This window comes from Lemur catta, chromosome 14 (genome assembly GCF_020740605.2).
Source record: "Lemur catta isolate mLemCat1 chromosome 14, mLemCat1.pri, whole genome shotgun sequence".
NCBI lineage: Eukaryota > Metazoa > Chordata > Mammalia > Primates > Lemuridae > Lemur > Lemur catta.
In genome coordinates this window covers 48,971,006-48,996,010 of record NC_059141.1, presented here as the reverse complement: position 1 = coordinate 48,996,010, position 25,005 = coordinate 48,971,006, and positions in this window count along the sequence as shown.

Below are 25,005 nucleotides of genomic sequence, written 5' to 3'. Positions count from 1 at the left end.
GCAGCCCTTGGGCCAGCCACTCCCCTGGTAGAGCCTCTATTTCTTCATCTGGCAAACAAAAACGTGCCCCATAGGACATTTGTGAGAATTGAATATGTGCTCTAAGCATTTAGCCCACAGCTGACACCCCATAGAATGCACTCAATAATGGTGTCACTGGGATAAGGTCCTACCCGGCCAGGAATCCCCACCTCCCTCCTACCCCCAGCTATTACAGTCACCCCCCTCCCAAGGAGGGCCTGCCCAACACCTCCCCCAGTTAGACTTGGGACGGAGAAGCTCTGGAGGACACTGGATGCCGGAACACAGCCCTCCCCGCCCAGGAGGTGCGCGAGGGCCGCCTCTCGGGCTGCGGGCTAATTAATTGTGCCGGGCTGACAGCAGAGAGGGGCTGCACTTTTTGCCGGCAAGTCCAGAGCAATGATGGAATAATGGGCTCTAATGCACTGGGCTTCTCCGGGGACCTGTCTTTCATCCCCAACAAAACTAATTAATGATAGCAATAAATAAACCAATCCAGCCCGCACTGCCCGGAGCAGCCAGGGCTCTTGGAGAAAAGCCTGTTGCTGGCTAGGCCAGGGAGTGCTGGGGCCCAGGGTCTTCGGCTTGATTGGGGTGGGGGGTGGGGGGTGAGGGTCCCTTGATATCATCCCAGCTGGGGTAGAAGGAATCAGGCCCAAGACAGCCACTCGATCCCAGGCTGAACACGTGGAAGCTGTGAGTTCTAATCCCAGACAAGCCAGCACGCCACCGTGTGACCTTGCCAGGTCAGTCCGTATCTCTGAGCTTGGGGATGTTAACTCCATCGAGATAAAACACGTGGAGCCTATGAGCCAGGGAGGGTAACGTTTCCTCCTATGGCTTTGGAAGTAGGATAACGCCAGGCTCATTACAGGAAGGATGTCCCACCCACGAGCCACAGGTCAATCAACGTTGAAACACAGAAAGCACTAACGTCAATGGTTCTCAACTTTTGGCAGACATCAGGAGCCCTAGGGACTTGATGGAACCCAGAGTGTGGGCCCTGCCCCAGAGCTTCAGAGTCAGCGGGGCCTGAGAATTTAGCTTTCTAGCAAGTCTCCAGGGGATGCTGAGGCTGCTGCCAGGGAACCCCACTCTGAGAACCACTGCTCTAGACTGAGTCTCAGAGACTTGGGTTCTTATCCAATCTCTGCTTCCAGCTGGCTCAGGGGCCTTTGCTTCCCCTTTCTGGGCCTCAGTTTCTCCATTGGTAGACTGGAGTGTGTGTGTGCAGGGGCAGAGTTCTGTTCTATCTTTTGAGGTATCTCAAGACCTCCCATGTGACATTAGGCCACTTCATTTGTGTCTCTGTCCTCTTGGCCAAACTGGCTCGAGGCAGAGGGACAACAAAGATCACAACAGGACAAGTACCTTTCAGGAGCCCCAGCCCGTAGAGAACCACATGCCCCGAGGAGATGGCAGCCCCATAGTCAATGTGGGAATCCTTGTCCCCAGGTGCATCTGACCTGGTGGCCCCATCTCTCCTTGCACACTTCCACTAACAGGGAACTCACTCCCTCCCTTGGCAGGGCGGCCTATTACAAGGTTATAAGAAAGTATTTTTTGTTTGCTTGTTTTAATGAAAATTCAAAATCTACCTCCCTTGGGCACCCTTGGCCACCTCTGTCCTTGGCCTCAGTTTCCTCAAAGGTCCCTTTCACCACTGGCATTATAACACATGGATTGGAGACTGGTTTCCACCACTCATTGCTGTGGGACCTTGGAAAAGCCAGCGTGAGGCTCCGAGCCTGTCTCCGATCGGAAATGGGAAAAAGAGGTAAAAATGTAGAGCTAGTGTAAATGCAAGAGGCCCTAACCTCCGTATGTGGTAACGTGGCCCCTGCCTGGGCTGGAGTTAGGCAGGAACCCTATTTCCAGGCCAGCCGTCTTGCCCAAGGCCTCTCTGTCTGCAAGTGAGAGTGAGCTTCCGCCCCTCCCTGTATACTGGGCCGTATTTTTTAATCATAAGCGAGCCCCCTTCTGCCAGAGCTTGTGCCTGATCCCCCTGGGGGCCTGCGGCCAGGGCTCTGGAGTGGGCCTCCACTGGCTCCTCTGCTGGAAGCGCTGGGAGCATGGGCAGGAGGCCCGGGTGTCCGCAGCCCTGGCATCACAGCACCCCTGGTGACACGCATCCTGGCGCTGCTCCCCTGAGCCGTGGCTTAGCCCGTGGGGCCTGGCCCAGGACCTGCCCAGCGTCTGAGTCTGGCAACAGGTACGGCAGAGACTCCACCTTCCTCTCTGTAAAGTAGGGTCCTAGACCCAGGCAGCAGAAATCAACACTGAGCAGAAATAGGATCTATTGAAAAGATACCAGGGACTCAGAATCACCGAGAAGGACTGGAAAACGCAGTGGCCAGACCACAGGCCAAACCACCACCCACCAAACCCGTTTGAGGAGGACGTTGCCACGAAGCATGGGAAGCCACCTGTTGCTCTGCCATGGGGACTACACGTTGCTGCCCACTGCCGACGCTGCCCTGGACACTCATGGAGCTGCCCGGCTGCCCACCACCAGCATGGCCTTCCCGGGGTCCTGCTGGCTTGCGTCACGGCCCATCTAACTAGCAGACCTCAGTCAGTGGGGCTGCACCTGAGCTGCAAGGGAGGCTGGGAAAGTGACAAGCTGGGATTTTCTAGAGCAGTAGGTAGCAGTGGACAGTCCTACAAAAACAGAACGAGGGTTCAGATCTGGGACGGGAAAAACATACTAGTGGCCCTTCCTGTTCACTGCAACCCACCTTTGGCAAGTACCTGCATGCAGAAAGGTCACGGGCAGGACGGAGATAAAAATAACATGCCACATGCCAGCCGCTCTTCTGAGCACTTGTCAAGGGTCACCTCGTCCAAGCCTCTCAGCACCCGCACGGGGGAGGTGTTTTTACTATAATCATCCCTCTGTTTCACCAACAAGAAAACTTAGGCCCAGAGAGGTTGCCTGTGGGCATGAGGCCAGTGACAAGCAGCCCCTGGCTGGAACCCGGTTGTCGGGTCCCTGGGCTTGCAGTCCTGCCGCTGTCTGCTCTTCCCCTCTGTCTTACGTGCAGAAGGCCCAGTTGCTCCCACAGGGAACAGGAGAAGCACTAACTGCTGGAATACGAGGCAAATGGTGCCAAGGGCTGGAATCACTGAGCAGCCAAGGACCTGGGCATAGAGCAGTGTCGGAAGTTATCCCCAGGACATGTGGGGGACTCTCTGGGGAGCGGGAGGGGGACAGCCAGGAAGCGGTCCTTCTGCCTGAGTCCCTCCTGCTCATGGGCTTTCCCAGCTCAGGGCCCAGCCTGACCTCAGAGACGTGTCCACGACAAGGATGCTCAGGGTGGCAGGAGCTTCAACACCGGGAGACAAGGGGTGCCTTCCTGTAGGGCCATCGTAAAACAAGGCTGAGCTTGCCCAGCCAATGCCAGCTGTCCCCATTAGGTAAGCGGCACTTCTGAGATCATGTGTGAACAAATGGGGTCCAGGGTTGGCCTAGGGTTCAGTTCCCAGTGCTTCCCAGCTCCAGCTGTCCGAGGGAATCAGCGGGACACTAAACACATAGCTGTGTATCCGTGCCTGGGCCCCGCTCACAGGGACCAGGGTTTAAATCAGAGGTGTGGGGAGGGTCTTGGACATTAGTATTTGGACATGCTCCCCAAGTGCCCCTAACTTGGAGCCAGGGAGGGGCACTCCTGCCCCAGGCACCAGGGCCTTCCCCAGGCCTGGGGAGGTGGGGAAGGGGCTCCTTGCTATGCGCCATCCACTGCTGTGTCCCAGGAGGAGATGGCTCCTAGAGTGGGCAGCTAGAGGCCATCAGGGAACTTAGAACAGGAGGCTGGGAAACAATCCTCCCTCTCACCAGAAACGATGCCAAGGTGCAGGTACCACAGAGCAGCCTGGACCAGGGGGAGGCAAAGCTTCTTGGCAGGGGCAGAGCCGACATGAGGAGACACACCCAGGGCAGGCAGTTCTGAGTCCCACAAAAGGCCGCCTCCCCTAGGAAGCCCCCTGAGCACTGGTTCAGAGAGCTCTGGCCCCCCTGGGTTCCCCCAGCCCTGACTGCCAGTCTAGTAACATAACAGATGGGGACAGTCCTGATTAGACAGTGTCTTGCCCCAAAGCCTTCCTAAAGCCCTCCTTGCCCCCAAGGCTCCCCCAAGAGCTGGCCACCACCTGCCCGTCACCTGCGGCTCCCCTTTGTGTACATGGACAGAGCCTGGCAGCTCCGGGCCTACACAGAGCCAGGTGCCTAATGGGGTTGCTGTGGGAATTCAATAACGTGGAAGATGTGAAATGCCTAGCACAGGGCACGGTGCACAGGAAGTGCTTTAGAAAGTGACAGCTACCGTCGCCAACATTATCATTATCATCATCACTATTGTTACCGTCATCGTCATCATCACCACCATCATCACTGTCATCATCATTATCCTCTTCATCACTACCACCATCACTACCATCATCATCACCATCACTGTCATCATCATTATCATCACTACCACCATTGATGCCTCTGCTTATTCTAGCGCTTTCTCCTGGATTGCCCTCCATTTCCTGCTCATGTGTAAAGAGGTTTAAATGAGCACAAATCCTGCTCGTCCTCCATGACCCAGCACGAATGCAGCCTCCTCCATGATGCCCTCCGTCAAGGAATACAGGAAGCCTAGCAGGGTCTCCTGTCTGCTGTGTGTGTGTGTGCGTGCACGTGTATGTGCATGTGTGTGTGTGCATGTGTGTGTGTGTGTGTGTCTACATCTTCTTCTCCCTCGTATCAAACTGCCAAACATTCCAGTTCACCAGCCCCTGCTCACCTCACACCATCTTTGCTTCCCTTTACATACCCACTTCTCCGAGCAGCTTTCTCTCCATATTCATTGCTTCGTCCCACTCCTGTCTCCCCGGCCCCCAGTAGCTGCCTTACAATACATGTCCCTTCCCAGTGTTACTGCCCCCACGCCTACATGGCGTGTCAATTTCCTTTCTGTCCTAGATGGTGGCACAGTTCAGAGGCCACACCTCTGAGTTCGAGTCTGGATTCTGTCACTCTCTGGGCACATGTCCGTGGATGAGTCACCTTCCCTATGGGCACCTGGGTTGTCTCTCCATGCACAGAACGTGAAGCTGCATGGACAGATCGCTCAGCCCCTTTCTGGCTCTAGCATTCTGAGTCCCAGCATAGGCAGGAGGGGCTTCGTGCCTTACTCACAGGGCCCTCCCTCTTAAACTACAGATGTCGCGTGGTGGTCTGAGGGCCCCTTTATTGTGGCTCTGCACGGATCAGGCCTCCTCTCTACCCACAAAGGCAGTGACAGTCTCGCCTCTGTTCTTGCGTGGTGGGCTGGGCTGGGCTGGGGAGAGGCAGACCCCATGGAAGGCTTGCAGCCACTCTCAGCTGAGAGGCTCAGAGCTCTTGGCCCGAGCGCCTGAGGGGAGGGATATTTACGGTTTAATAACCGGCCTATTGATTCTCATTTATATGCCGCCAGCAGGGCTTACCGAGGAAGTGAAGGCGAAAGGGCTGTGTTTGTAAATAAGTCTCCAGTTGGCCCCATCACTCAGCCTGGCAGGCTTGCTCCTGGGCAGGGAGGTGAGCGGGGTTAATGCACTGCACAGCCCTCTGCTAGGCCCAGCCCTGACATGGGGCCACGGGGACACCAGCCCTCCCAGCCAATCCCTGGCACTGCTGCGCCAGCCCCTTCCTGGGCTCTTCACAGTCAGCAGTGCCCCTCCACACCTGTTATCCCTTTTGACTGTCCGTGGAAGGAGGAAGAGCATGGTGTCGTAGCCCCACTGAACGGATGAGAACACTGAGGCGGAGATTGTGTGGCTTGTTTGGCGTCACACTGCCAGGAAAGGGAGAGGCGGGACTGAACCTTAGACAATTTTGAGTGACTCTCTTAGTTACCTATTGCTGTGTAACAAACCACACCAAAATTTAGTAGCTTAAAATAATAACTGTCATTTCTCATGAGTCTGTGGGTCAGCTGGGCAGTCCGGCTGGTCTGAGCCAGCCCCGCCTGGTAGATGTGGGACCTGCTCAGGTGCTTGTGGTGAGCTGGGGGACTGGCTGCTGCTGGCTGCGGTGGGACCACCTTGGCTGCCCGGAAGGGCCCTGCCCCTTGAGTGTCTTGTGTCCCCCTAGGAGGCTGGCCAGGGCTTGTCCTCGAGGAGGTGGCAGGGGCCCAAGAGAGGAAACTTCCAAGTGCCTTTACAAGTCAAGTTTGCTACTATCCCACTAGCCAGAGCAGCCGGTGTTGGAGGGCAGTACTTAGAGCCATAGATACAGCAAGGCGTGACAGATGGAGGCCGTTAATGCAACCAGTCTGCCACACCGCCCCAAGAGCATTGCTCTCTCCACTACGTTCCAGCATTCTGCCTTGTCCCTCGCACAGAACTGAAGGCTCGAACGAACAGGAAATCCTGCCATCTTTTCTAAAGTCTAGGTAGCAGGTCAGCCCCCTTGAGAAGCATGAGCCTCGGTCTGGGTGGGCCCAGAATGCAGGACTGAGACGCAAAGGTGTGGGCTTAAGATGTCGAGGGACTTTCCAAGGGCTGAGGCTGCTCCAGGATAGAAAAGGCTCCTTTGAGAGGTAGTGAGCTCCCTGTCAGTGGGAATGTATACACACAGACAGGTGCTAGGTGCATGGCTGCAGGAGGGATTCTGCCTCCAGTGAGACTGAAGGCAGACCAGATAAGCTCCCAGCTCCCCTCCAGCTCCCTCGGGCCAGAAGCTTATAAAAGAGTGGGCCGATTGCCGCAGACCCAAGGCCGACCCCCACCACCCCTCCCAGTCTGGCCCCAGGCATGGCGTCCCGGGAGCAAGTCCAGGAGAGAGCTGCTTCCCAGCAGAGAGCATGAGAGCAGGAGCAACCTCAGAAGTGTCCTCTCCAGGCCCACGGAGGAGAAGGGGACGGCCAGGCTGGGAGCCCCCTGCCACGGGAGGGGCAGCCGGGTAAAGAGAAAGGTGTGGACGACACACCTGGGTTGAACTGACCTCGGCCAAATGCTTCTCTCTCCGAATGCCCTCACCTAGGAAGGGGGTAATACTACCTTTTGGGATGGTTGTGAGGGTTAAGAGATCACGTAAATGAACTTCCCAGCCACGGTGGTGTTTCTCTTTTTGAGTCACAACAGGGGAACGCCGGAGCTGACATAGCGTCCTGTTCCCTCACGCCGACTTCAGCGGCTCGCTCCCTGCCCGGCGTGTCCCAAGGGGCAGCTCGGGCCTCTGGGTCTGGGCGGGGGGACCTGGAGGGGCAGCGGGGGTGACCAGGGCTGACTGGGACAGCGCAGCCACCCCCGGCCCCCGGGAAGCGCCCCTCTCTGAGCCGCATTAGCGGGGAGGGGGAAGCAGAGGCTGGGCCGCTGATGCCTCTGCGCTCCCCGGAGCCCTGGGAGGTTCCTGCAGTGACAATAATAGTAACAGAACGGGCTCTCAGAGCTCTCCCGGGCCTGCCGGGCTCTTCATGACTGAGGCAGTGCCTGGACGGACACGACTGTCTCACGGCCTCGCTCCCTCGCTGCCGGCGACCCGCCAGCTCACTGTCTGATGGACGGACTCGGGGTGGCCCGGCCGGCCGGCTGTCTCTCTGACCCGGGACAGGCTGTCTGACACACTCAGGGGTCCTGACTACAGACTGTCTCCCCGACCAGCTGGCTCAGGTGGAGAAAGCCTGGCTGGGTGTCTCGGCACTGGTGACCCCGTGAGGGTCCGGCTGACGCTCTCACTGACTGACGTGAGACTGACCAGCTCGCCGACTGACCACTCCATGTGCCGATGGGCCTTTCACACCAACCCTCACAACAACCGGCGGTGGGCTGGGTTAGCGACCACTGACTGACTGCCTGGCGGTCACCACCACACTAATAGGCAACTCAGCCCCAAATGGAAGCAGACAGCCCCGCTCAGTGACAGCCCTCAGTGACAGCCGGACTGACTATGCTGTCGCCTGGGTGACCGATGCTGACCGACCGACCAGCGACACAACCGCTGCCTGCTGTGCCCACGGACAGGCCCAGGGGCTAGTGGGCTTCCTGGCTGATGGATGAAAGTGATTTTAGGATTCTTTTTGGTTCCTTATTTTCTCCCCTCGCTGACCCCTTGTCTCTGGCTTGGCTTTTTCACCTTGTACTCTTTTTAATTTTATTTTATAGTTTTTGTGTGCCTCATACCCACAAAGGAACATACATGACATATATGAGAAGCCTAAAGAATGAAAGTAAAATGAGCACCTGTGCACACACCCAGCTCCAGAGCGGGAAAGGTGGCCCTCCACCTGCCGCCCATGTGGCCCCTCGGGGCTTTCCACAAATACCCAGGCCTGGGCTCCCTGCCAGGGGGCTCCCTTAACTCGTCTGGGGGACCCAGCATCAGTGCTTCTGAGAAGTCCCTAGAGTGACTCTGATGGGCGGCAGAGGGTTAAGCATCCTGGGCTAGACCTTCACGGCCTCTGGGCTCCGCCTCACTGTCCAGAGTGTGGTCCAGACCAGCAGCGGCAGCCTCCCCTGGAAGCTTGTAGAAAACGCAGGCTCTCAGCCCCACCGAGACCCACTGCATGAGAATCTGCACATTAGCCAGACCCCCGGGTGACGTTCACACATCGATGTTTGACAAGTACTGCTTAGATGGTCCCTGCGTGCTCCTCCCTGCAGACGGGGCCACTGTCCCCAGCCGGCCCATCATTCTCTTGCCTTTCTTTACAGTCTCGCCACACACATATGTGCCCCCAAACCACCTTGTTTCGTTTGCCCACTTTGGTTCTTTATAGCCATGAGGTCCCCCTGCATGCATTCTTCCGTGATGCCTTTTCCACCCCATGTTATGTTTTCTCTATTTGGCCCCATTGTATGTAGTTAACTCCATTGTTCACTGCTGTGTGGTACTCTCGTGTGTGACTATGCCATCTTATTTATCCACTCTGAAAATGGACACTTGGGCTGTTTCTGTTGTTGTTAGGGGTGCTGTTTGGTGGTTTGTTGCTTGCGACACACACTCTCGTGGATTTCTCTGGGTGCCCCTGTGCAGGAGTCTTTCCACGGGGTTAGTGGCCAGTGGGAAGGTGTGGCCAGTGGGATCCGCAAGTGTATGCGTGTTCAGTAAGGGCCAACTGTTCCCACACACACACGCAGAGAATGCCTCTCATCCTCCCCTGCTAGTGACAGCCTGGCTCTGCAGCCATGACCTTCAGCCCTTCCTGGCACTGCTTCCAGTGGGACAGGCGGAACCACAGAGGAAGGAGGACGGGGAAGTTGCCACAAGAAGGTAAATCTGAGTGTGTTAATTCCCTGTGGCGGCTGGAACAAATTGCCATAAGCTCAGTGGCTTAAAACAACAGATGTTTATTCTCTCACAGGTCTGGGGGCCAGAAGTCTGGAATCAGGGTGTCAGCAAGGCTGTGCTCCCTTGAAGGCTCCAGGACAGAATGCTCACTTGCCTCTTCCAGCTTCTGGTGGCAGCTGACAATCCTTGGCTTGCGGCCACATCACTCCAGTCCCTGCCTGCGTGGTCTCATCACTGCCTCCTCCTCTCTGTCCAACCTCCTTCTGCCTCACTCTCGTAAGGACACTTGTTACTGGAGGCAGGGCCCACTCGGATGACCAGGATGATCTCTACCTCAAGAACCTTAACTTAATTACAGCTGCAAAGACCATTTCTCCAAATAAGGCCACATTCACAGGTTCAAGGAACTAAGGTGTGGAGGCCACCGTTCAGCCCACCGCCCTGGGGGTGACTGGCCAGGCAGGAACGGCAGGAGGGGATGAGGGGAGCGCCAAGTGGGAAGGAGCTGCGTGGGTGTGCAGGCTCCACTGGGCACGGGTGGGAGTGTGGGGTGGGCAGAGGGGCCAGGGCTGCAGGCTGGGGCCAGGCAGCAAAGGCCCCTGTGGCCGGGTGGAGACATTTGGCCATTTTCTCTCCAAGCAGGGGTGAGGCCAGATGGGTTCTCTCCGGGGGTGAGGCACCATCAGATCATGTCTGGTGGATGAAGCGCCAGAGGCCAGGGCACCAGTGAGAGACAGTGCGGACCTGACCCCAGCAGTGGCTGGAGGATGCAAAAGGTGATGCATTCAGGAGGGCTTCCAGAAGCAGAACTGGCTGGGGAGAGGTGGGGAGGAATCCAGGTGGACTCTGGGTATTTGACTTAGGGGACAGAAAGAATGGGGAACAAGGGAAGGGGCAGGTGATTTCAAGGAAAGAAGAGACCGGTTTGGGGTGGATTGGTTTGGAGACTCTTAGGGAATCTCCCAGTGCAACTGTCCAGCCCTGTGGGTCTGAAGCTCGGGAGCGATTCGTGGAGAGTTTAGGGGAGCCATTGGCATCAGTGTGACTCCTGTTAAACAAATTGTGGCATAGCATCCTGAAGCCCGCAGGTGGGGGCAGGGCTGGAGCACACCTGCTGTGAGTGCCAGTGGGAACAGCCTTGAGCTTCAGGTCCTGGCCTTGCGCTTACTTGCAGTATGACAGTGGACACTTCTGAGCCTCAGTCTCCCAGTTTCTCTACTGAGGCAAGAAGATGTAGAGACATTTATTGCCTCCACAGTGGCTGTGTCCCAAGCCATCCACTGTCCTCCTGCCAGGTCAGATCGAGGGGACCCAGATCTGGGAGCCAGGAAGCTCCTGGGGAGAGTTCCCAGACAGGAGAGAGAGAATGAAAGAATGGAAGGAAGGAAGGAAGGGAGGGATGAGGAACAGAGAAAGGCGGGGAGGGAGGGAGGGAAGGTCTGGGAATGGCCGTGGAGCCACAGATGAACCAAAGTCCTGGCCCTTACCTTCAAGAAACTTCTGTTTTGGTTCGGGAGCTTATGGTACAATTGTGGAAAGGCCTAAGCTTTGTTGCTAAGCAACAGGTGAGCAAGCTAGTATTGTACTCAGGGATGCAGGCATCAAACTGTGATGCCTAGGACACCTGAGAGGCTTTTTAAAAAATTAAATTTACTTTTAAATTATCTTACAATAAAATTGGTGTGCAGTTCTATGCATTTTTCAGCTTTATCGAGGTCTCAGTGGCAATTAAAAACTGTATATATTCAAGGTGTACACCTTGATAAATTGATATACCTATACCTTGTGAAATAATCAACAGTTTTGTGAATTTTAACATGCATAGAGATTTGTGTGACGACCACCACCACAGTCAGGATACAGGACAGTTCTATTGCTCCCAAACCTCCTTCATGCTGTCCCTTTATAGTCACATCCCCATGGCAACCTCTGTTCTCCAACACGATAGTTTTGGCTTCTTGAGAATATAATATAGATAAAATCATGCAGAATGTAACCTTTGATTCTGGCTTCTCTCACTTAGCATACTGCCTTTGAGATTCACACAAGTTATTGCATGAAGCTTGAGTAGTTTGTTGCTTTTTATCATTGGTATTTCATTGCATGACTCTACTGCAGTTTGTTTATCCATTCACCCACTGCAGGATATTTGCATTGTTTCCAGTTTGGGGAAATTATGAATTAGAGCTTCTGTTAACATTCACATACAGGTTTTTCTGTGAACCAAGTTTTCACTTCTCTTGGATAAAGGCCCAGCACTTGCATTGCTGTGTGAAATGGTAGCTATATGTTTAACTTTATAGGAAAACGCCAAACCCTTTTCCAGAGTGGCTGCACTAGTTGTTATTCTCAGTAGCATTGCATGAGAATTCCAGGTGCTCCACATCCGTGTCAGGACTTGGTAGAGTTGTTTGGTTTTTTTTACATTATTTTAGTCATTCTTACAGATGTTGTCTCGGTCTGTTTTGTGTTGCTATAACAGAACAACAGACTGGGTAGTTTATAGAGAAAATAAATTTATGTCTTACAGTTTTAGAGGCTGGGAAGTCCAATATCAAGGTGCTGGCATCTGGTGAGGACTTTCTTGCTATGTCATCCCATGGCGGAAGGTGGAAGGTAAAAGCATGGCAGAGAGAGAGAGAGAGAGAGAGAGAGAGAGAGAGAGAGACAGAGACAGAGACAGAGACAGAGACACAGACTTGCTATTGTAACAAACCCACTCTCCCTATAACTAACCCATTCCTGCGGTAATAGCATTAATCCATTCAAGAGAGCAGAGCCCTCATGACCTGATCACCTCTTAAAGGTCCCCACCTTTCAATCCTGTTGCATTGTATTAAGTTTCTAGCACACAGACTTTGGGGGACACATTCAACCCATAGATATGTATAGTTTTAATTTGCATTTCTTTAATGACTAAAGATGTTGAACATCTTTTCATTCCTTTTTTTTTTTTTTTGCCACGCTTATAGCCTCTTTAGTGATGTATCTATTCAATTCTTTTGTCCATTTTTTTAGTTGTTTTGTTTGTTTTCTTAATGTTGAGTTTTTAGAGCTTTTCATATATTCTGTATACAAGTCTTTGGCAAGTACTGTATGTGATTTCCACCAGTCTGTAGTGTGTCTTTTCATTCTTTTAACAGTGCCTTCTTAACTTTGATGCAGTCCAAGTCATCTATTCTTTATTTTCTAGACGATGCTTTTGGCATCGTGTCTAAGAGCTCTTTGGGTAGTCTTAGATCATATATGTTTTCTCCTGTGTTTTTTCCCTAAAATTTTTAGAGTTCTATGTTTTATGTTTAGATCTGTGATCCATTTGAGTTTATTTTTGTGTAAGCTATGAAGTTTAGGTTCATTTTTTCTGTATAAATGTTCAATTGTTCCAGCATCATCTGTTGAAACAACTATTCCTTCTCCATTGAATCACGTTTCCACCTTTATCAAAGATCAATTGGCCACAGGTATGTGGGTCTATTTCTAAACTCTTTATTCTGTCTCATCACTCTTGTCTCTCCCTATGCCAATACCACACATCTTACTGCAGCTTTGTAGTAAGACTTAAAGTAATGAAGTAATGTAATTCCTACAACTTTATTCCTCTTTTTTTAAAAATTGCTTTTTTCATATAAATGTTAAAAATCAGTTTGTTTATTTCTTCATAAAATCATTCTGGTATTTTAATTGGAGTTGCACTAAATCTATTGATCAATTTGGCGAGTATTAATATTTTTACTGCATTCAGTCTTATTATTTTTTTTTTTTTGAGACAGAATCTTGCTCTGTTGTCTGGGCTAGAGTGCTGTGGCATCAGTCTAGCTCACAGCAACCTCAAACTCCTGAGCTCAAACAATCCTTCTGCCTCAGCCTCCCAAGTAGCCGGGACTACAGGCACATACCACCATGCCTGGCTAATTTTTTCTATATATTTTTAGTTGTCTGGCTAATTTCCTTCTATTTTTAGTAGAGATGGGGTCTCACTCTTGCTCAGGTTGGTTTCGAATTCCTGACCTCAAGCGATCCTCCCGACTCAGCCTCCCAGAGTGCTAGGATTACAAGTGTGAGCCACCACTACCAACTCTGCGTTGAGTCTTTTAATTAATGAACACAGTATGTCTTTCCATTAGGTCTTCATTAATTTATTTCATTAATTTTTTTGTGGTTTCAAGTATATAGGTTCTATATATGTTTTGTTAGATTTAACCCAAGTATTTTATTTTTGGAGCTATTATAAATGATATTGTTTCTTTAAGCTTCTATTTTCAATTGTACATTCCTAATGTACAAGAATACTGTTGTTTTTTGCATGTCAACTTTGCATCCTGAGACCTTGCTAAATTTACTTACTAGTTCTAGGAATTTCTTTGTAGACTCCTTGGGGTTTTCTACATAGATAATCATGTTATTTGAGAGTAGGGATGGTGTTAGTTTTTTTCCTTTTCCAATCTATATGTGTTAAATTTCTTTTTCTTGTCTTATTGCACTAGCTAGGACTTCTAGTAAAATGTGGAATAAGAGTTCTAAGGGTGGACAAGCTTACCTTGCTCTTAGTCTTATGGAGAAAGCATTTGGCATTCAGTCTCTCACCATTAGGAAAGATGTTAGATGTAGATTTTTTCATAGATGCCCTTTATCAAGTTGAGAAAGTTTCCTTCTATTTCTAGTTTGCTGAAAGTTTTTGTCATGAATGGATGTTGGATTTTGTCAAATGCTTTTTTTTACATCAATTGATATGATTGTGTGGTTTTTCCTCTTTAATCTCCTAACATGGGAGAATACATAAACTGATTTTTGGATGTTAAACCAGCTTTGCTTTCCCAGAGTAAACCCACCTGGTTGTGATATATTTTTTGACATGCTGCTGGATTTAAATTACTAATAGTTTGCTGAGGATATTTGTGTCTAGTTCATGAGAGATACTAATCTGAAGTGTTCTTTTTTTATAATGCTTTTGTCTGGATTTGGTATCAGGGTAACGCTGGCCTACTAAAGAGATGAGAAGTATTTCCTCCTCTTCTATTTTCTAGAAGAGATTGTGTAGAAATAGTATTCTCTTTTCTTAAATGTTTCTTAGAATTTTCAAGTAAAACCATCTGGGCCTAGAGATTTCTTTTTCAGCAGATTTATAACTACAAATCTCATATTATTAACAGTTATAAGACCATTGAGTTTATCTATTCCATCTTGATGAGTTTGGGTCATTTTTGGTTTTTGAGGTATTTGTCTATTTCATCAAAGTTGTGGAATTTAAGTTTGTAGAGCTGTTCATAGCATTCTTTTTATTATCCCTTTAATGTTTGCAAGGTCTTTTTTTTCATTCATAACTTTGGTAAAATATGTTTCTTCTCTCTTTTTTTCTTTGTCAGTCTTGCTAGAGGTTTATGAATTTTATTGATTTTCTCAGAGAACCAGCTTTTGGAATTATTCATTTCTCTTTTTCTGTTTTCATTTTCATTGATTTCTGCTATTACCTTTATTTCTTTCTTACTGCTTTCTTTTTTCACACACTTTCTAGTTCCTTAAAATGGAAATTTATATTATTGATTTGAAATATATTTTATTTCTAATCAAGTATTTAATGATATAAATTCCATATACTGATTTCTCCGAATATTACAAATTCTGATATGCTGTATTTTCATTTTTGTTTTTAGTTTTCAGAAGTTTGATTATGATATATCTGGTTATGGATTTCTTTGTATTTATCCTATTTGAGGTTCACTAAACTTTTTAGATTTGTAGGTTGATAACCTTCACCAAACTTTGGAATTTTTTAGCTATTATTTTCTCAAATATCTTTTTAGCACTGCACCCTCTGTCCTCTCCCTCTAAAACTCTGACAACATGAATATTAAACCTTTAGTTGCTGTCCCACAGTCCTTAGGTTCCATTCATTTTTTCAATCTTTTTTCTCTCTGTTGTTCACATTGGATACTTTCTGTTGCTCTCTCTATCTTCAAGTTCTCTGATTCTTTTTCTTCTGACATCTCCAATCTGCTACTGAGTACCTCCAGTGAAATTTTTGTTTTAGTTACTGTATTTTTCAGTTCTAAAATTGACGTTTGATTTTTCTACATATATTCTATTTTTGTGGCTCTCAACCGGGACAATTTATCCCCTAGGAAACTTTTAGCAATGTCTAGAGACAGTTTGGGTTCTCAAAACTAGTTGGAGGGACTGTTATGGCATCGAGTGGGTAGAGGCCAAGGATGCTGGTAAACACCCTGCAATGCCCAGGACAGTCCCCACAACAAATCATCCAGCCACAAATAACAATGATGCCACTGCTGGAAAACCTATTCTGTTTCTTCTCTGAGACTTTCCATTTTTCCATTTGTTTCAAGAGTGTTTGAAGATCTGTTTAACAGCTGCTTTAAAGTCTGTTGAATAATTCCAACGCCTGTGCCATCTTAGCGTTCACACCGGCTGATTGCTTTTTCCCACGGGAGCTGCAGTGTCCTGATTCTTCACATGCTGAGTAATTTTGAATTGTATCTTCAATATTTTGGATATTAGGTTATGAGACTCTGGGTCTTCCTTAAATCTTCTGGCTTGATGGTAATTTAAATTCTGGTTTTCTTTTCCAATCTACCTGCTTCTATTTACTTTTCAGAGTCCTCAGAAAGCTGCTCCTCACAGTGTGTCGGGGTACATACTGCATTCAGCAGGAGAAACAAGGTGAGGATGCCTATTCTGTCTTGTCCACAACTGGAACCCCCACAGGAAAGGGTTTTTGATAAATGCTGATTTCCAGGCCCCATCCAGCCAAATAGAATATCTGTAAGTGGAGGCCTGGGGATCTGCATTTCCACAAGCTCGTAAGTTCCCTGGGGGATTCCTAAAGACCTTAAAAGTTTGCACTCAAATCACTGACTTTTAGAACCATGTTAGAGAGAGAGGCTGCATCACCAGGCTGCACAAGTACTCCCTCTCCGCTGCCTGATCGAGTGGTGGCCTGCCTCTGCTGGGATGTCTGATGTCATGGTGAGATCACCACTTCCCCAGGAAATTAGCTTTCATGGTTCTCGCTTCTTCCGCACTGAGTTCTGCCTTCCTGAGACTTCCAACTGTAGGTCTGCTTCCTTTGTCCACTTCCCGAGGCCCATGGAGTGGTGGCCGCCATCCAGGGCTGCAGCTGGAGCCCCTCTGGGACTTTACCAGCACCAGACCTTGTGTTGCCCCCCCAAGCCTGGGCTGGCTTCCTGGCATTTATGACCCACACTCTTCTTGAGTGTTGTCCGTGTAAATGTCCTTTCCAGAGAGGTATCGAGAAGAATTGGAGTCAGATGTCAAATGATAAATACAGCAAGATTTTTTGAGCATTTACTATGTAACAGACATTGTACCAAGCATTATACAAGCGTTATCTCGTTTTGTCTCCACAACAACTTTGTAATGAATTAGGTCATGTTCCACGATTATCCAAGAATATATGTGTGTATGTGCGCTTCTACACAAAAGGTAGCACACCATGTAGCTGGGTGTGGTGGCACAGCCTGTAGTCCCAGCTACTCTGGAGGCTGAGGCAAGAGGATTGGTTGAGCCTAGGAGTTTGAGGTTGCTGTGAGCTATGATGACACCACTGCATTCTACTTGGGGTGAAAGAGCCTGTCTCTGTCGCAAAAAAAAAAAAAAGAAAGAAAGAAAAAGTAGCACAACACACCATGCATGTTGTTCTGCACCTTGATTTTTTTCTCTCAACAATATACCTTGTAGATTTTTCCATTTCATTGCATGTAGAGTGTTCCAGTGTACGATTGTACCATAATTTCGAAAATAAGCCACCCTTGATGGGCATTTAGATTTTTTTCCCCATTATTTCTTTTACTCGGTTCAGTTTTTGGAAAAATTCCTAGACGTTGAATCTTAGCATCACTCTAAGTCACTCAAGGACTTGTAGCCACAGGGTGGGGTCCAGGTGGGAAGGGAAGTCAGCCTGTGATTGGAGAATTAAGGGATGAGGAAGAAGGGGGGCTGAGGCGGTAGGCAGAGGGGAGCGAAAGAGCAGGTAGAGGTCTCATTTCTGGAGGCAGCAGGGTGGAGCTGGGCTGGGCAGAGCTCGCTTGCCCCAGGGACAGGGTGGGGCCGTGCTGGTGGGGGTGGCTAGGAAGGAGTAGAAGGCTCAAGGTCTGTCCCAAATTGCCACGCTCTGACTCTCCCTGGACCTGCCTCCGCATGCCTCCCTCCTGTGCTCGCTACCTCCCCAGCCTGGGAAAATCCAGTCAGAATTAATAAAAGCGCCAGATTGCTTAGAGATGGAGGATGAGGGACGCAGAGGGTTTGGGGCCCTGGTATTTCCCTCATGTGCAATAATCTGGTGGTGAGATCTGGAATTAAAACCCCTTTCCTGAAGCCTTTATTAACATTAGCTCCTATGCATAATTACCTGACAAGCCTGGGGGGCCGATGCTGGGGGCCTCCTCCATGCCTCTGCCCTCAGCCAGGCCACTGGCAGAGGAGGAAGGGCCGCTTCTTCTAGCACAGATGGAGCCAGTCTGGTGGCCCTGGCTCCTGCGCTACTCGCCTCCTGGTGACCTTGAGCATTTCACTGTCCCTCCATGACCTCAGAGGCACCTGTAGGGTCTAGGCACAGGCGGGGTTCTGCACGGCTCGGCTGCCCACCCCTTTCCACCGTCTTGGCTATTGAAGCGGTCACTGTGGTGATTGTGGGATTGTGACCAGCACAGAGGGGTGGCTGTGAGTTCTGGCTGCCCATTTCCACCCAGGACAGCTGCTACCGCATCCTCTGACTCTGACCATTAGAAACCTCTCAGGCCTGAGAAAGAGCTGGGGAACAGCTGTAACCTGTCCCTTGCTCTGGTGGCAAGAGTCTCGAATCCACAGGGCAGGGCCCCAGCTCTGCAGTGGCTGCTCTGCCATGTGGTCTGGGTGAGATTTGGCAAGTCGCTTGCCTTTCTGACCTTGGCTTCCCCAGCAGGACAATAACGGTGCCACCTGGGGCTCCTCCTCTGCTGCGCAGTGTCAGGAGTCCCGGAGTTGGCAAAAACACAGTGTGAGCAGCTGAAAACCGAAGATGAGCATGTTACAAGAGCCCTGCTCCCTGGGTCCCTGTGTTAACTACCAGGAGCTGCACTGGCCGCAGTCCTGGCTCCCAGCAGGCTAAACAGGCAGTTTGCACACAGTGGGACAAGGCACTTCAGTGTCCCTCCACCACGCTCCCTCCTGCCACAGGGCCTTTGCACACAAGGGGTCAGGCTCTTGGCTCTGACTGCCTGGTACTGGATCCTAACTCCACCCCTCGGGAACTGATTTTAGCCAGTGATCGCTTCAGTTATTGCATCTGTAAAATGGGACCAATAGTATAATAAGAGCAATGGCTGTGAGGTGCTTGCAGGTGATCTGTGGCACATGGGAAGGGCGTGGTTTGTGCTGACGGCTGTGGTGGCCCTCTTCTGACAAAGACGTACCGACTCTAAAGCACGGTGGCTGCTATCCAGGGACCCCCCCCATCATTTCCCCTTTCTGCCCCCTCCCAGCTGGACTGCATGCTCAGTTTCCAGCCCAGCCATGCACAGACCCCTTTTGTTCATAGAGGGTGAGAAGGGAAGGGAAGGACCCAGGTACACACCCTGCATTTCCTGGCCTAAGCCGGGGCACCGGACTGGGGCGGGCACAGCTGGGTCCTGCTCCCAGCTCTGCCATTTATCAATACCCTGATGGTCAGCAGGTCACTTAGGTGCCGTGAGCTTCAGTTTCTAGATCTATAGCATCCAGGTCTCTATCCAGCCCTCCTTTCTCTCTCTCTCTCTCTCTCTCTCTCTAACTAGCTGATTAAAAGACCTTATTGGTCCTGAGGAGTTGTATAAGCAGCAAATCAGACAGGATAATAGATACCAACTGTAAAGCCCCGTCTCTGTACATGACGCTAGTATCACTGTGCATTTGTGTATGGAGAGAGCCCCAGAAAACACCTCCATGAGATGTGGGACCTGGGGGGAGGCCCCCTCCTCTCTGAGCCTCAGTTTCCCCGCCTGCCCAGATGCTCACCAGGGGTCATGCAGCTCTAAAAGGCAGGCGGCGGATTCCTGCCTGGGAAAGCGGCCGTGTGACAGCCCTCTGTGTCTGCAACATGATCTGCTCACTCTCGGGGGACACGGGCTCGCCGCCGGCGCGGCTGGTGATTAATACACTCTGAGTGGGGCCCCTGACCCCTGTCAGGGACATCAAGGTAAGTGCCTGTCCACAGGCTGAGGGCTCCGTCGATGAATAAATAATAACAGCAGTGAAGTAATGGGATCCAGGGAGGCCGCTTAGGATAATGGAGCGACAGACGTGGCGTCGGAGCCCCAGGGACCCGAGCGTCCGGAAGGGCTGCCGGACGGCGGCAGGAACACGGGCGTGTGCACATCCTGGCCGACACACATCTGCCGACCATGAGAACAGTCAAGCCTGTCCCCGTCCTGGTGACTTTGCAGCGGTGTGGTTCACGCTGAAGTACAAGTGCAGGTGCTGGAGTCACACAGACCTGGTGCCTTGGCCCGGCTGAGCCTCAGTCCCCACGTTGGCACAAGGGTGCTTGGTAATAACCGTCTCGCAGGGTGGAGAGAGGGGGAGTGGGAGCAGGCTTGGGTGGCCATGAGCCCCGCCAGTCCTAGTGCTGATCGTCCTTAAAGCAATGTCACCCCCTTCAGCTCACTGGGTTCTTAACGCAGAGCTGCCTTAGGGACCAGGCAGGGCAGGGATGTCACCTCTTTGCCAGATGAGGAAACTGAGGCTCAGGAAGCTCCTGCCTCCCTCCAGAAAGTCCCAGCTCTGCCCCTGGCTATGTTTACAAACACTGATTCAATTCCTCCTGCTGCCTGTCTGCTCTTGGGTGACACTGGGGAGTCAGTGTTTGTCCCAGAAGAGCTCACAGTCAAGAGAGAGGGGCAGGCAAGGCCCACACTAGAATGGTCCAGACACTGGAAAAGGTTGGTGAGGATGTGGGTCACCTGGAACTCTCACACATTGCCGGTGACGGTGTAAAATGATACAACCACTTTGAAAAAGGTGTGAAAGTTTCTTGTAAGTCTAAACATATAACTGTCCTTGACCCAGAAATTCCTAGATGTTGGCCAAGAGAAATGAAAGCAGGTCTACACAGAGACTCACATGCAAACGTGTATAATAGCTTTATGTATATTGTTCTCCAAAGCCTAGAAACAACCCAAATGTCCGGCGGCAGGTAAAGGGATCAATAAATTGTCGCATGTGATGGAATACTATTAAACTACCGACACGTGAAACAGCATGGATCAATCTCAAAAACAGGATACTAAGCACAAGAATCCAGACACGAAAGAGCACATGCTGTGGGATGTCATTTGTACGGTCCTAGAAGAGGGAAATGTCGACACTGGGGCCGGAAGGAAGGTCAGAGAGTGCTTTCTGGGGTCGTGTTGGGGTGAGGGAGACTGACTGCAGGGGAGGGAACTTCGCGGGGTAATAGGAGTGCTCTATATCTTCACTGTGGCAGTGGTTACATGAGTGTACACATTTGTCAAAGCCCATAGAACTGTACATTTTTATGGGTGCATTTTATTGCATATAAATTTTACTTCAATAAAGTTGATTAAAGAACAGATCAAAACCAAACACGAGCACCAGAAAGAAAATTGCCAACCAGGGTGATCCAAACAACTGGTGGTCCCCAAAGAGCACGCAGCCCTAAAAGTGGCCAACTAGAAGCCCCGTGCAGGCAACTGGCGTGGCATGGGGTTGGGGCTGGGGCTGGCTTGGAGGGAGAGAGTGGTGCCGTGGGGGCTGGGGTCCCTCCCTCACAGGCCAGTCTCCCCCTACTCCTCTGCAAGGGGGCTGCTCCCACTGAGGGTCTGCTCAGCAGTTCCTTCATGAGAGCTCATAAGGGCACCCCTGGGCTGGAGTCTTAGCTTGGCAAGATGACGGTGCCTTTGTACAAAGAGAAAGTCCCTCTTGCTTCCAAGCACACACAGCTCCTTGCTACTTGGGGTAGGACAAGGACCAGGCTTCAGCTCTGACTTGTCCCTCAGTCCAGACCTTTGTGCACGACTCCACCTGGAGGTTTCCTACTGAGTCTCCACCCTGGAAACTGCTCTGTCTGTCTGGAGCAGGTCCCTGCCCCTCTCTGGGCCCCATTTTCTCCACTTGTCAAATGGGACCAAATACCAGTGAAGAGCTAATGAGATAAGAGAAAGAAAATTGTTTTGAAAAGTACAATATGTTTGACAAATGCTGGTTTCTCCCTGGCCCACTGGAGGAACGGGTGGACAAATTGTCAGATGGGTAGAGGGGTGGGTGGGTAGGTGGATGGATGGATGGATGGATGGAGAAATGGATAGTTGGAAGGATGGATGGATTATGGGTGGATGGATGGACAGGTGAATGGATAGTAGGATGGTTGGATGGGTAATGGATGAATGGACGAATGGATGGACGGATGGATTATGGGTGGATGAATGGACAGGTGAATGGATAGTAGGATGGGTGGATGGATGGATGGCTGAATGGATGGATGGATGGTGAGTGGATTGATAGAGGACAAGATAATCTCTACACTCCAGGTCTATGTTCTTTGTGTTCTCTGGAGCTTTGAAAGGCAGAGAGTAAGACTTAGGGCCCACATATCAGTATCTTCTCACCTCCCTTTTGACCCCCCAGCTATCTCCAACTATGTCAGCCCACCAGCTGACCATGTGGACCCAAATGCTGTGGGCAAACCTCCTCCTCAGGCTGGTGGGAAGGAGCTTGGCATGATTGTGGGGGCTGAAGCCTGAGCCCGTTCCTCTCCGGGCAGGCCCTTCCCTCCGGGGGGTGGAGGCCCGAGTGAGGAGCTCCCCTTTCCAACCCCTGATCTATAATGAGATAACTGATTGTTCTCGCCTCTTAGGCTCCTTCTCGATAAAGGAATAGACAGCAATGAGACAATTAAAAGGCGGCTCCCAGCAGCCCTGGAGAGATTCAATGAATATTAACAGACTTCCAGCTGCCGTCTGGCTGAGGCCTTGGGAACAGACAGCTCCAAAAAGGCTTAAGGGGCCCAGTGGGATGACTTAATTTTCAAGAGAACAATGGCCCGGGAAGTGCGGCCGGCCCTCCCCATCACCAAGATGATCACTGAGTATCTCCTTGAGGAGGGGCTACTACAACTCCCCAGTCTGCCCGGCCCCGCTACGAGAGGCTGGGAGGGCAGGGCAGGGACTCTGAAGTCAGAGCATAAAGGCTGCATCCCAGCTGTGGCCCTGCCCAAGCTGTGTGGCCTCGGGAATGTGTATGAGCCTCTCTGAGCCTCTGTTTCTGCCGGTGTCAGAGAGGGTGACAATGAAGCGTACCTCACAGGCCCTGCCCACCTGAGCAAGGCCCAGGCACTCTGCTGTCTGCAGGAAGTGGCGGAGACTGTGCAAAGGGTTGGGCCCCACAGGGGTGGGGGTCGGGGAGGGGAGGCGCATGTCTCTGGCACAGGCACCTGAAATCCCCTCTTCTCTCCACCGGCAGCCCCCGCCCCCCCACTCATTCAGAGCCTGTTCAATCCAGCCCTCCCGGCCAGCACAGGTGACTGAGACCCGGGACACAGGGGTCAGCGCTTGCCTTCGGCCTGCGACCTGCTTCTGATTCTCAGTTCCGCAGTCTGGGACCAGAGGGAAGAAGTGGCTCGCCCAGGGTCTCTCAGCAGCTCTGGTGCTCTGGTGTTTGTTGAACTGTCCTCTGCGACACCCCCACCCCAGTCCTTCAGCTCCCAAGGGCGGGGGTTGGGGCTCTGCTATGGGGGGGGTGGCCAGAAGTGCCCACAGGCAGGCTGTGGACTTCCAGGTGGCAGGGATCAAGCCCCGCCCTAACCGCGCTGGCCTGGCCGCCCTGGTCCCCTGACCAGCAGGGTGCCTACCAGGAAACGCAAAAATAAATGCACAACGGAGCCGGTGGCAGCAAGGTGAAGACGGATGGAGGCCGGGCGAGTGGGGAGCTAATTAGGGGAGGTGAGTAATGAGCCCGTGTGCAGGTGTTTATTTAGTGAGCAGGAGTCTGGGAGGCTGAGGACAGGCCTGCCAATCTGTCCCAGTTGGGCACGTGGCTTGTGTTCCAGCCTAGGGTTCCAGCTAGTGGAGGCCTCCAGCGACCCCGAGGACTCAGGAGGGGCCTGCTCCTGCTGGGGGCACCTGCCCAAGGCTCCTGTCACTGTGGGAACCATATGGGGAGCCATGCCCTTCCCCACGGAGCCTGAGCATCTAGGGCTCATCTCCCACGAACTCCTCCTTCCTCCTCCCTCGCCCCATTCCTCACCTCCAGGGCTGAGCCCCTGAAACTCAGCCAGGGCCTCCAGTGCTGAGGAAAGAGCAATGTTCTGGGAGTCCAGAACCCTGGAAGTCAGACTCCCTGTCTGGCTTCAGTCCGCTGGCACGTGATGGCTTGCAGAGACCGTGCAAACACAGTCGCGTCAGACCCAGACCCACACCACGCGTTAGGCAGATCTGAGACTACGATCTCCATTTTAGAGATGGGAAAATTGAGGCCCGCAAGGCAGAAGGCAGAGCACGGTGGGGCTGGATACACGCCCAGATCTGCAGACTCTCAGGCCAGTGCTCCTTCCTCATCTGGTCTCCGCTGCCACACTGCCTGCCCCTTTTGGGGCCTCAGTTTCCCATTTGCACAAAAGAGGGTTTCCTGAAAGAGCATCAGAGTTCCTCGTCCTGCCTGTCACCAGCTCCAGGATGACGCAGTCCAGGAGAGCCGAGGTCAGGGCCACAGCCGCAGCCACGGGCCCTGGATCGGCATGGGACCGTGGTCAAAGGCAGGGCTGGGGGCTGCTGGTCAGCCTCAGACTGGGACCCCACGCCTTCCCGGGCCCATCCACCCTGTGGGAGGCCCCCCACGGATGGGTTTGGAGCGGGCAGCCGAGACCAGCGGGTGAGTCGGGGCAGAGATGGTGGGCACAGGATCCTGGGCTCTCGGCGCACAGAGGGGACAGGAGGCCCTGTGGGCCCCCGGGCTCTCAGCTTCTCTCTCTATGGAGAGAGCACAAAGAGAAACGTCTCCTTTCTTCTCGTTTCTCTTCCTGACCCTTCCCAGGCAGGGTGGGGACAGCCTGGCGTTGCGAGAAGGGAATGAACATTGCCAGAAACATGGTCTGGCTGCGGCAGGTGCTCCATCCAGGGCTGCTGGGGAGGGGGCAGGGCTGCCCTCCCCAGCGTCGGGCCCCTGGCTGGGGTGCGGGACAGCCACCTCACCGCCTGCCAAGCTGGAGCCCGCCCCGCCAGGGACCGCCCTGCTCCTGACACACTGCCCTGCCGTGTCCCTGCCTCTTCTCTGACTTTCAGACCCAGAGATACGTGAAGTAGGACAGGCTTTCCCCTCGTGGGGCTGCGGAAGGGGCAGCGTCTGCATCGGGGTCACAGGGCAATTCAGTGGCAGAGGCGGGACCACAGGACGGCCAGGCCCCGTCCCTGTGAGCACCTGCTGTCTGTCCCCACGCCGCACGGCAGAAGCCTGTGGTTCTCCTCTCCCACTGGACCCCTTCAGTAGTCAGACCCACAGGGTAAGTCTTTAGAACCATCTGGAGAGACCAGAGTGAGAGAGAGAGAGAGAGAGGGAGAGAAGGACAGAGAGAGGGAGAGAAGGAGAGAGAGAGGGAGAGAGGGAGAGAGAGAGGGAGAGAGGGAGAGAGAGATGGCAAACACTTGTGAGAACAGCAGAAGGAGCTACTCATGCTACTCACACCGAGAGAAACCTCCCATGTGGAAACCGTCCTTGTGGGCAGCTCA